The sequence below is a fragment of the Coenobita brevimanus genome, chromosome 80, assembly GCF_032717465.1.
Source record: "Coenobita brevimanus isolate Jiangsu-jjx chromosome 80, ASM3271746v2, whole genome shotgun sequence".
Lineage (NCBI taxonomy): Eukaryota > Metazoa > Arthropoda > Malacostraca > Decapoda > Coenobitidae > Coenobita > Coenobita brevimanus.
In genome coordinates, this window is record NC_137033.1 from 58670150 (window position 1) to 58683010 (window position 12861).

Genomic DNA, 12861 nt, shown 5'->3' on the forward strand with positions numbered 1-12861 from the left:
GATGTACTGTACACCGTGGGTGGATATTATAGTGCAACATGCGGACGTAGGTGTACACCGTGTGTGGATGTAATGCAACATGCGGACGTGGGTGTACACCGTGGGTGGATATTATAGCGCAACATGTGGACGTAGGTGTGCACCGTGCGTGGATGCAGTGCAACATGCGGACGTGGGTGTACACCGGGCATGGATGGAGTGCAACATGCGGACGTGGGTGTACGCCGTGTATGGATATTATAGTGCAACATGCTGACGTGGGTGTACACCGTGCGTGGATATATTGCAACATGCGGACGCGGACGTACACCGTGGGTGGCTAATTCATTTCAAACGTCACTCATCGTTTTATGAAACTTTATAATCATCTTTAATTTTCTTTGATAACAGTAAACTTTTAAAACTAATTTTTACCTCTTCAGCTTCGGAAATTATTCCATACTTAATCCGACAGCTTGTACTGAAGGCAGTTTAAAAATATAAATATATATGTGTTAAAATAAGAAGAGATCGTCACTCGCAGCCCACCTCTCGCCGAGGAAACACCTCCACCGCTGTTCCCGGCGGGACCAGCTCTCCACTGCAGTCGTTTCAGCCGAGGGACGGGCCTGTCCTCCATCTAAGGGAGTGCCCTGTCAGTTCACCAGGAGGTTGAGGCTCGTCCGCCCACTTTTACCTGGCCGACCACCCTCCCTCCGCCAATACCTTGACTGGGGTTGTGCCCTCGTGATCACCTGGACCGGGCCTGACCTTTGTGCGTCCACCTGCTGCAGTGGAGAGCTGGAGCGAGTGAATGGGGGTTGAGGGCGGAGTCGGGACGCTTTGATCCTGAACTTCGGCGCCCTTACCATCGGCGCCGTTTCGTTCATCAAGCTCTCGTCCCTCTCCGCCCTCTACGAACATCGAACATCTGAGCAGCCGGCCGCCAACCATCATCGAGTCGTTTGGGGATTCACCTGAGCTTGCCGGCGCCTCTTTTCATCTGGCGCCGTGCAGTCTATCGCTCTCTCTCCCCCTTGCCTCGTCGATCATCGGGCTGTTGTCTCCATCATCGCCTCGTTCCCTTCCTCTGCCGCCCTTGCCCTGTCTGCCAGTGCTGTCCGTGCTTTGCTCCTTCATTGGAGCTGTTTTTTCGCATTTTTCCCTGACGGGCTCTCCTGTTTGCCCGTTCCCCACCATGTTGTGGGGAAAATATTCAACCAGCCAAGAAGAGATGTAGATTTAAATCATCGGCGGCCAATCAGCAGCCGCGATTCAGACACACCCTACTCGGCCCATACATCTCAGCTGCACAGGTCAATCAAATAGACTATAGTACTGAATGATTTACAAAACATAATCTTGTGATAGCCCAAGGGCCATCATGTGTCAGTATGCATTCCTGAAATAACTAATTACTGTTAAGTATTTACGCGTACATTTTTGCTAGAAAAAAGAAAAGAAAAGAAAAGCTACGTCGTACTTGTACTGTATTGGGATGGTGTTACCTGGCCGCCATCCCTCCAGCCCCTCCGTTCCCCAGCCGCCGTTAACCCCCGCAGCCACTCACCATCCCACACACCCACCTACCACCCTACCCCTCCCCCTGGTCCCCTTTTCACAACAACAACTGAATGATACCATCTCGGGAGTTCATACCCCAGCGTTCAAACCTCACGGAACGATTGACAACGTTGACTGTACCAGCTGGAAAGGTGGGTGGGTGTACAAGCAGGGGCACAAGTTTGCTTACTATTCCACTGAGTCTGTCTCACATTTTTTTTTTTTATTACCAATATCCCATTCATGGGTTATTGGACCGGGCCTTTGCCTTTAAGCGGCCCACGGTTAAGCTGAACTCATTGTCTTGCCTATCGTGGTGGGGGTCTGACAGAGACGAGCTTTACAAGCTCAGCTGTTGGTGTCGCTGCAATGAGCCTGGCAGCCGCTGTTGATGCCTCACTAGGAGTGGTTGGTGGATAAGCTGGAGAGCCTGTCCTGAGAGTAGTAGTATCAGGACACCTGAGAAGGTAGTGAAGCAGAGGTTCGTTGGACACTTCGTTGCAGTACTGACATTCCTCTTCTTTTTTGGTGTCCAGCATTTGACGTGCTCCTTTGTATCCCAGGCGAAGGCGGTGTAGGAAATGTGAACATGGGCAGGTACCTCCTTGTCAACACTGAGAGGCTGGTACTGGGTGGCCGTAGCATACCAGGTTGCTGATGGTGAACCCGGCGCCACCCATGACTCGTGTTGGCGTCGAGAAAGAAGATACGCCTGGCTTTTGGTTTTTGCCTTGGTTTGTGCCAGGCTTGGAAGAATGTGCGCATCGACATTTAGTCTCTTGGTGGCATGTTTGGCAGCACAGTCCGCTCTTTCGTTCCCTCTAATCCCAACATGGCCAGGTATCCAGTTTAGGGTGATGTGTTTGCCTTGTTCTTTCAGTTCCTGAGCAAGGGAGAGTGAATGGGTAATGAGTTTTTTTTTTTTTTTATGCTATGAAGAAGGAACCAAAGACCACGAGCCCGCAAACTGTTCCTTCCAAGAGAAAAACAAAATACAAGAGAGAGACAAATTCAAGATCCGATCATTTCGAGGTGGATGTTATCTTCTGGTTGAGTGGAGGCAAGTGTCTGTATGGCTGTCAGAGAATCTGTGTGTATAACGTGGTGTGACTGTGGTTGGTCAAGAGCGTGCTGGAGGGCACATGCAACAGCAACCAGTTCAGTCTGTAACGTGGAGGCTCCATGTGGAAGTCCCCACATTTGAACAGTTTCATTACAGATCATGACTGCCCCAGCAGTGTTGTTGAGATAGGGCATGTCCGTCGTTTTCCTCTCTAACACATCCTATCAGCTAGAACCCCTTCAGTGAGCAGAGAAACACATCAAGTTTCCCTTAGCATAGTAACAGTAGCCAGCAGAGGAAAGTCAGAAGTAGAAGAGATGAAATATTAGGCGAACTTTGTCTCCGCAAGTACCACAAATAAACAAGGGAGAGAGAGAGAGAGAGAGAGAGTTTTCTCATTATAAGCACCTTGTAAGCGAACGGAATGATCTCGTTGTGCTTAACTTACATTCTAATTAAGCGAGTAGTGTGGCAGTGATATAACAGCACAGCCAAAAGATAGGTTTAATCGCTTTTCTCATTACCAACACCTTGTTAGTTGAATAAAATCATGTGGAGAGAGAGAGAGAGAGAGAGAGAGAGAGAGAGAGAGGGAGGGGGGGAGGGGACGATTGAAACTGTGTAGGAAGAGATATGATAAACCACTTATCGGATTTTTTGTGTTTGGTGCTCGTTCTCCCGTTTTTACGAAAATTTCGACACTAATATAGTTACTTTTTAGCTGTTTCCAAATTTGAACTCATTTTTGAGAAGAAATTAGTTTTTAAAAAGTTAGGTTAGGTCTGATCAGCTGTTCAGGTCAGGTGCGAGTAAGGGGGTGGGCCCATTATGATGTTGCAGGGGTAAACCAGCTCTGCTGTCGGGCCCTGCTGCGGATGTCGCTGATTGCACTGCGCAATTGACCCTCGTGCGGTGTGGTGCGGTGAGGATCTGTCCCTTCTACCCTTGGGGTTAAGATACGAATATATGTGTGTGTGTGGATGAGTAAAATGGGAGTGTGTCGTCCTGTCTCGGCTACCTCCCTTTCTTTGGGGGTTGGAGCCTAGGTATATAGACAGATAGATAGGTAAGGTTAGGTTGGGTTTGGATGGTTAATAATAATAATATGGTTAATTACTGTAATAATAATAAATAACATTTGAGTATAAACACAAAAGATCCAAAATCTAAGTTATGCTGCCGTAAGCATTCGATGAACATAGCACTAGTGGTGGATGTGCTCACTTGCGCTACTATACTGTAAACACGCCTGTGACGAGTGGACTTTCATCAGGAATGGAACGTGGTTTGAGGGTGGCATCTTTCCGTTATCCACCAAAGCTGTATTTATCTACGCACGGAGCGAGGAGATGAATGTCATACTGTAATATTATTTGTTATCATTTTAACTAGCCTAATTATTATTATGTGAATGAATGTGTGTGTGTGTGTGGATGAGTAAATTGGGAGTGTGTCGTCCTGTCTCGGCTACCTCCCTTTCTTTGGGGGAAACAGTTTAGGTATATAGATAGCTAGATAGAAATATTATTATTTACGGGCCTAACCTAACCTTACCTAACTTTTTAAACAAATAATTTCTCCCAGATAAGAAGTTCAAATCTGGAATCAGTTTCAAAAACTGTATTGGTGACAAAACTTACAAACACAAAAGATCCCAATTATTAACCCCTTCACCTCAACTTCCCATTTTCTATTATTCATGTTACCTCCTGATTTGATTCAATTTAGAAGAAGCCTTTCGAATTAGAGCGGTTATATAGCCTTCATTAACTCTTTCACCGGAGGCCAGTGGCGTCACCAGGGGGGGCTAGGGGGGGCTTAGCCCCCCCAAATCAAGGACTTAGCCCCCCAAAAATTGCAGCCTCCCAAAATAATAATAATAATAAATCACCAGCATACATAGTATGCTTGCTGCTCGGCATTGATCCACCTAGCTTTCCCCCAACCCCCTACCACCAATCCACTTTTATTCGTGCATCCATATTAGTTTAATACAATATTATTTATAGCTATATAATGTGATAAGTTATTCACAATTTACGTAAATCTATGACTCAAATCATAATAGTATAATATATTAGTTTCCCATATCCTTTTTCCAAGCTTGGTTTTCTTTGAAATATATTTATTGCACAAAGATTGCAAGATTGTATTAAATTTATCAAACTTTTTGTATATTTACAATATATAATATGGTATATATTAATCACGGAGCTTTAAAATTGGATTATGCAGTCTAGAATATCTGATCTATGCAATTTTTCACAAATTCGAATGTTCAGAGTATCGTCACTCGGAATGTTTGTTTACATTGAGAAGTGTCTGTGAACTGTGGCTAAATCCTGTGTTGTTTTCGGTTTTATTTGAATGTATTGGTTTCAGTGGCTGTATAGACGTTACTACGTTCCAGTATATTGCTAGCCACCTCACTGTACCCATTCATTTTTGTTTTTACAGATATGAGATCTAGCCTCTACTTCATACAAAGTGTCGGCAGTACTTGGTTGGTTCAGTCGACACTCGACTGTCAGAACTGAATGTCATTTCCCTTTTATAGGCTATTCAACAATAATACATTTGCGGATATCAGCCAGCAGCCACTCAAGTGATGAAAAGGTCATCTAAAAATCCTCAGGGACAGGGTGACATAAGGAAATTCTTTCGCACCCGCACCTCCAAAGATGACTCAGATGAGTGCCAAGAAAAAGTGGCTGTTATTGGGAATGAGGTGCCAGAAGCAACCCCAGATAACCCCAAAGCTGAACCCATTCAGACATGTAAGTAGCCCTATATCAAACTATTTCAGTAGTCATTTTATGAAGCTTAGGCCAGGATTTTTTTAATTGATTTATTTTTAAATTGGCTAGGCCTAGGCTATTTCTCTTTGTTGCAAATATATTGTCCTAAACGTACAGAGTGGGAAAGTGAATGGCTTTGTTTTCCTATCACAGTACCGGTAATGGAAGATAAATCTTGACAATTACCGGTACCGTATATGTATATACATTGAGCTTCTTTGAATTATCAAATTTAATATGATAAGTCTAAGAAACCGTTATGATACCACATAATACTAGCAGTTTAAGAAAAACTTATCTGCAAAAAAGCTTTATACAATTACCTTGTACACATTATATCATAAGGTTTACTGATACCTAGTATTAGGCCCATCAATATTCATGTGTCCTATAAGTTTCTTATTAATAGCCTGTGAGACCTTATTTTACTTTTTCTTCATCTATAGGCCCCCAAAAATTCCCCTAAAACTGCTCAATTTCCGAAAAATTTTCCGGGGGGGCTTACAGCGCCCCCCCGTACCCCCCAGCTGCATAGGCTCGCTTCGCTCGTCCCCCCCCCCTTCTACCCACACCAGGGCCACAGTCCCCCCAAAATCTGACCCCTGGTGACGCCACTGCCAGAGGCCCTGCCCTAGCTGAATAAAATGATTTGAATACATCAGGAAAGACTACCAGTATTAAGTAATAGGCCTGAAGGGGTTTAAAAGAATATTGCTAACTTACGCAAGACTCGTTAACTGAATGGCTTAGATACAGAACTCATTAACACTAGCAGCAGCAGCAGCAACAATAGTAGTAGTAGTAGTAGTTGTTGTTGTTGTAGTAGAAGTAGTTGTAGCAGCAGCAGCAGCAGCAGCAGCAGCAGTAGTAGTAGTAGTAGTAGAAGCGGTAGTAGTAGTAGTAGTAGCAGTAATCGTGGTAGAAGTGATGGTAGTGGTGGTGGCAATGGTAGTAGTTACTTCCGCCAACGAAATTGAAGGTTGTTATATATTAACCTACGTTTGTCTGTCTGACTGTTTATCCAGACGATATTTCCAAAATTCTCAATGAATTTCAATAAAATTTTGTAGAAGGGTGGGCCATGGGCCAAGGAAGAAATTATTGAATTTTGGGGTGGATGTGGGTCCGATCCGGATCCTACCGCAAAATATCTCCAAAAATCCTTAATGAATTTCAATTGAAATTTTGTGGAAGGGTGAGCCAGGGCCAAGAAGGAATTGATGGCATTGGCGGAGGTATGCTCTCTCTGAGTGCTTTCTCGTTATAGCTGTTGTTGTTGCAATCCCAGGTTGAACAGAAACCTGAAGCCAGTGAACTGCAGGCTGAACTTGTCCTCCTCCATTAGTCCATCATCCTCCTGTATAACCTGCCAGTTACATAATTTGACTAGTAACCAAGGAGACTCATGCCTACCCCATAACTAAGACTAAAGGAATTTTATGCAACCACGACTTAGTGTTCAAGTGGTGAGAGTGACCCGGTTCCGTCAGGTGAAAATACTGCACCTGGCAAGCATAAGATAGGCTTTATCAGTTGTCTCATTACCAGCACCTTGTTACTTGAATGTTATCATGTGACGGCAGCAGTAATGTAGAAGTGGTGGTAGTAGTGGTAGTAGGTGTGGTGGTAGTAGTACTGGTGGTTGTGGTAGTAATAGTAGTAGTAGTAGTAGTAATGCCAGTAGTGGAAATAGTAGTAGTAGTAATAGTAGTAGTGGTAGTAGTTATAGTAGTAGTTGTAGTAGTAGCTGTAGTAGTAGTAGTAGCAGCAGTAGTAGTAGTAGTAATAGTAGTGGTAGTAGTAATGGTTGTAGTAGTTGTAGTAGTAGTGGTGGTGGTGGTGGCAGTAGTAGTAGCCTCGTAGTAGTAGTAGTAGTAGTAGTGGCAGAAGTAGTGGTGGTAGTAGTTGTAGTAGTAGTGGTGGTGATGGTGGTGGTGGTAGTAGTGGTAGTAATAGCAGCCTAGTAGTAGTAGTTGTAGTAGTAGTAGTGGTAGTTGTAGCAGTAGTAGTGGTGGTGGTGGTGGTGGTAGCAGTAGTTCTTGTTGCTGTTATTATTGTTGTTGTGGGACAGGGAAGTAGTCAGGTAGCTTATGTAACCAGGCAGTTCGGCGACCTGATACTATCGGCGCCACCACGTGCAGGCGTCCTTCTCCAGCACCAAGCGTCTAGTAAGAGACTGATACATCCCCTCGGCTGTTATATGCGTTTCAGAAAACTCCTCGAGTAGTCTGTGGCCAGCCCTTTCACAATGTCACTTACTTTAACACATACTTTGCGTTTATCTAGGGCGTGAAGATCGTGTTTATGCATGAAAAGGACGATAATCAGGGCCAAGTTAAGGTGAATGAACTAAAAAAATAGCAGGCTTTTCATAAATGGACCTCAGAATTTATTACAGACTTACTAATATCTTTTCACTCACGGTTTTGATCATATGTTTGTGTTTTCCAGGGTTGCCAGATTCAAAATAACAAATATCGCTGAACTTGCTTATATAAACACTAACGTCGCTAGGTTTAAAAATCTGCAGGAAATCGCTAGTAAAACTCTCTGGACTATTCCTGAATCTTGTACAGTTCTCTTTAACACCGCTATATTCGTATTTCAAGTCTCTATAAATTAAAAATGACGCTAAATAAGGGTACATATACATAGATCTGGAGGGAAAACGCTAAACTCTCAATACTTCTCCAGCAGCCCACCATCATCCTTCTTGGGGACAGGAAGGGAGTTGTGGGATACATGTATAGCCGGACAGAGGAGTAGCTCGGTTATATCAATGCCACCGCGTGAAGGCGTCCCTCTCCAGTGTTGTCGTTTGACTGTTAATGAGAAAAATGATTAAACCTATCTTGTCCTCTGCTCTTGCCAGCACAAGATAATATTATTCAATTAACGTCATGCTAGTAATGAGACAAGTGATAAACCCACTGGCCACACCATGTCCCTCGTAGAAGACGTCCATGGTGTGGCAGACTTACACACACACACACACACACACACACACACACACACACGATTTTTTTCCTTTCAAGGGTTTTCACATATATGTTTACTACGCATAAATCTCAGCTCGAACGCTAGTATAGTAACCTTTGTATTTAAATCTGAAATCAAGTACAAGATTCTAGATGCTCTCATTCTAGTATCGTGATGAGATTAAAACTGTACTATTTTTACTCTAACTTGTCCTAAACTTACCATCTCTTCAGCAAGTATGCTAAGTTGTACTAATAGATTGCCACTAGACTATCGTACTAGTTACGAAGAAGTGCTAGAGTTATGATATTGTCTTTTTCTGCAACTGAGAGATGTGAAATAAGCTGCAAAAGGACGAAAAATCTAGGCCAAGTTAAAGTGAAAGGAGTACTGTAGTGAAGGGAGTTGCTGAAAGCCTTATCAAACGCCTGAAGAGGGATGCCTTCACGTGGTAGCACTGATATGACTGTGTGGAGGAGCTACCTGGTTATACAAAAATACCTCAACTCCCTCCCTGTTCCCCACGAGAAGGGTGGCGGATTGCAGGAGGCTACTACTACTACTACTATTATTACAACAACAACAACAACAACTACTACAACTACTACTATTATACAACTATTACTGCCACTACTACTACTACTACCACTACTAACTTCGGTAGTTCCAATTATCTCCGCCAGGCTGAAGGGTACTGGCTGGAGATAGGAAGGATAAAAACGAAAATACGGGATTGTTGTTGTTGGTCTATTTAGTGTCATTTCGCTCCACCTCGTCAGTCACGTGTAATTTTAGCAGGGTGTATGTCTCCCCCCGGTGCTGGAGAGGGAGGCCTTCATGCGGTGGCACTGATAAAACAGAACTGGGTGCTTTCACTATTCAAACCCAGACAACTCAACCGCAAACAACTCATCCCCAAACAACTCAACCCCAAACAACTCAACCCCAAACAACTCAACCCCAAACAACTCAACCCCAAACAACTCAGTCCCAAACAACTCATCCCCAAACAACTCAGTCCCAAACAACTCATCCCCAAACAACTCAACCCCAAACAACTCAGTCCCAAACAACTCAGTCCCAAACAACTCATCCCCAAACAACTCAGTCCCAAACAACTCAGTCCCAAACAACTCAGTCCCAAACAACTCATCCCCAAACAACTCAACCCCAAACAACTCAACCCCAAACAACTCAACCCCAAACAACTCATCCCCAAACAACTCAGTCCCAAACAACTCCACCCCAATCACCTCAAGAGTGCTGGTTCGCTGCCCAGTTATATATATATATATATATATATATGTCACTCATCCCGGCCACATCCCCCAAAGGGAAGATGTTGGACTGCAGCGGAACTCTATCTTCAGCCTGCAGTACACACAGTTTGCATTCAGTTGTGCCTGGGGTTACTCCTACTACTACTACGACTACATATTATGACCGCCTCCTTAACCCCTTCAGTTCGTTGATACATTGCTTTAGGTTATTCTTGCTTCCAGTCTTTTTTCTTCCTTGTAGGAGAACCCCAAAGTTGTTATTGTTGTAGTTGTTGCTTTTGTTTCTCTACCCAGGTCTGTGTAGCTAACCAGACCCATCGACCACAAGCAAGCAACCGTCTTCCTGTGTCAGACAGCACCTCACCAGGGTCGGCACAGGGTTTTTCCACATGGCTTGCGGCAGGGAAAAGGAGGAGCATAACCCCAAGAGGAGCTATGTGTAGGAGATATGTATGAGCTGTGGCCTTCCCCTGGACTTCGACTGTTTGGTAAATGTGGCTGAGTGTCCCGATTGGGAGTGCTGTGCAAGGCCAGCTACCGAGGCTTCACCCCACGCCACTTCCTCGGTAATACCTCCCAGGACGATGGCAACCACTCATCTTTTACCATTTTTGCAGGCTGACGGGCGCTGCACCTGCAAGGATAACCCGGGACTACACAGGGCAGGGGCTGGAGGCACGTTCCGGCAGCATACCCCAAGGAAAAGTTAGTAAAAGTTGTATCTAATCCTTCCAAATGAAAAAGTTAAGCTGAATAAAAACGCTTAGAGGCAGCAACAATAAACTAAAGAAATACGTCATCACACTGAAGATGTGGACCACTTCATTACGATGCCAAATGAGTTTGTTTTTACCACCTCCAAAAATGCCAAATTAATCTTGTTACCACCTCCAGACATTTTTATTCGGGTGCTCAGAGATTTCTCAAATATGAGGGCTTTGACAGCCTTCATTAACCAGTTCAGTGCCACAAATCTTAGTTAAAGTATGCAGACAAATTCGTACGGAGGTCGTAAATAATAAACAAAAATCCTCCTAACACTCTCCAGCTCCTGTAACTATCATCTGAATGTCATCGTCTGATCTAGAGTTCTTCTGGCCATCTGCAGGTCAGTGGTGATAGTATTAACATGTCGGACTTTCCACTCTCAGATGGATACAATCTGGTGCTTGCCGGTGGAAAATGTAGCCTAAATGATTTTCCGACAGTGACATCTATATCAGCAACAGTACTAACACTCTCAGGCTCCTCTACTCGCCCTCACAAAATGAAGTCGTTTGACGTTCGCTGCAATATGCAATACCAAACTTCACCCTTACTGCTTCTGAAACCACCACTAATCTTCAGTGTTACGTCCTTTCACTTACTCATTGACCTTCTGAACTGTACACCCATGAGCAAAAGTTCACCTATAATTCTCCACCAGCACTGTGTCTTACCTCCATATACAGTACAGTAGTTCATTTTTATTCATATAATATCCTCCCTTCTCATAATCTTTTGTGCTTTATAAATATTAGTCACACCAGATGACTTCATGTAACCTTCCATTGCCAAACCCGGCAAAGAAATGTTAGTGAACGTTTACTCATGACTGAACATGCCCTGTCCATTCAGGCACTGATGATTCCACCCTTTACTTCTCTACCGACTGCTCACAGCATCCATATCACAACAGTACTTGAACTATCACGGAAATGAGGCTTTAGCAAACATGACTTGCGATTTTTCCCTCATTTTTAACGGGGAAACTCATAGCCTTCATTTATCGACTAAGCACAGTTTTCCACATGACCGTCTCTTTCTCCTTCCATTTAACGTCACAACCCACAGTCCTTCATTTCTTAACATTCTAATGCTGCACCGAATTACTGAAGCGGAGGTCTGTTCTTCGCTCTACTAAAAATAATTTCATCCATACTAAATGCTCTCAACTCTCCAACTCGAATTCTTCCCGCTCCTTCTGGCACCTTGCCAAAAATCTTTCTAACAACTTTACCTCATCATCCTTCCCTCCTCTTTTCTACTCTGATGGTTCTGTAGCTATTTCTTCTGATAAAGCAGATCTCTTCGCACAGACTTTCTCCTCCAGTTCCACCTTAGACGATTCCGGAGGTGTTCCTCCATCACTTCCCCCCTCTGACTTCCTCATGGCTGACATTAAAATTTCTTCAGCTGATGTATTTTCTGCCATCACTGGCCTCAGTACTAACAAGGCATATGGGCCTGATGGGGTCCCTCCTGTCGTTCTCAAGAACTGTGCTTCTGTGCTTACACCCTGCCTAGGCAAACTCTTTCGCCTTTGTCTGTCAACTTGTACCTTTCCTTCTTGCTGGAAGTTTGCTCTCATTCAGCCAGTCCCAAAGAAGGGTGACCACTCCCAACCCTCCAACTATCGTCCAATTGCTTTAACGTCCTGTATTCCAAAAGTTTTCGAGTCAATTCTCAATAGAAAATTTTAAGGCATCTTTCCTATCACAACCTTCTTTCCGATCGTCAGTACGGGTTCCATCAGGGATGCTCCACTGGCGATCTTCTCGCCTACCTTTCAGACTCCTGGTCATCCTCCTTTCGGGACTTTGGCGAAAGCTTTGCCATTGCACTTGACATCTCAAAGGCTTTCGATCGAGTCTGGCATAAATCTTTAATTTCCAAACTGCCCTCCTACGGTTTCTATCATTCTATTTGTGCCTTCATCGCTAGCTTCCTTTCTGGTCGTTCTATAGCCGCTGTTGTAGACGGCCATCGTTCTTCTCCTAGATCTATCAACAGTGGTGTTCCTCAGGGCTCTGTCCTATCACCATCTCTTCCTTTTATTCATCAATGATCTTCTAAGCTGTACATCTAACCCTATCCACTCATACGCTGATGACTTCACCCTTCACCTTTCCATTCGGTTCCCGCAACGCCCATCTCAACAGTTACTTCAACAAACAAGGAATGAGGCTATGGCACACCTAATGTCTGACTTGGCTCGTATCTCTGACTGGGGTAAAAATAATATGGTTGTTTTTAATGCATCTAAGACTCAGTTCTTACACCTATCAACCCGACAAAATCTTCCACAGGTATACCCACTAATGTTTAATAATATTCAGCTTAATCCTGCATCATCCTTGAACATGCTTGGGGTTTCATTTACTCGGGACTTATCTTGGAAAGATCATATTACATCTCTTGTAAAATTTGCTTCCAAGAG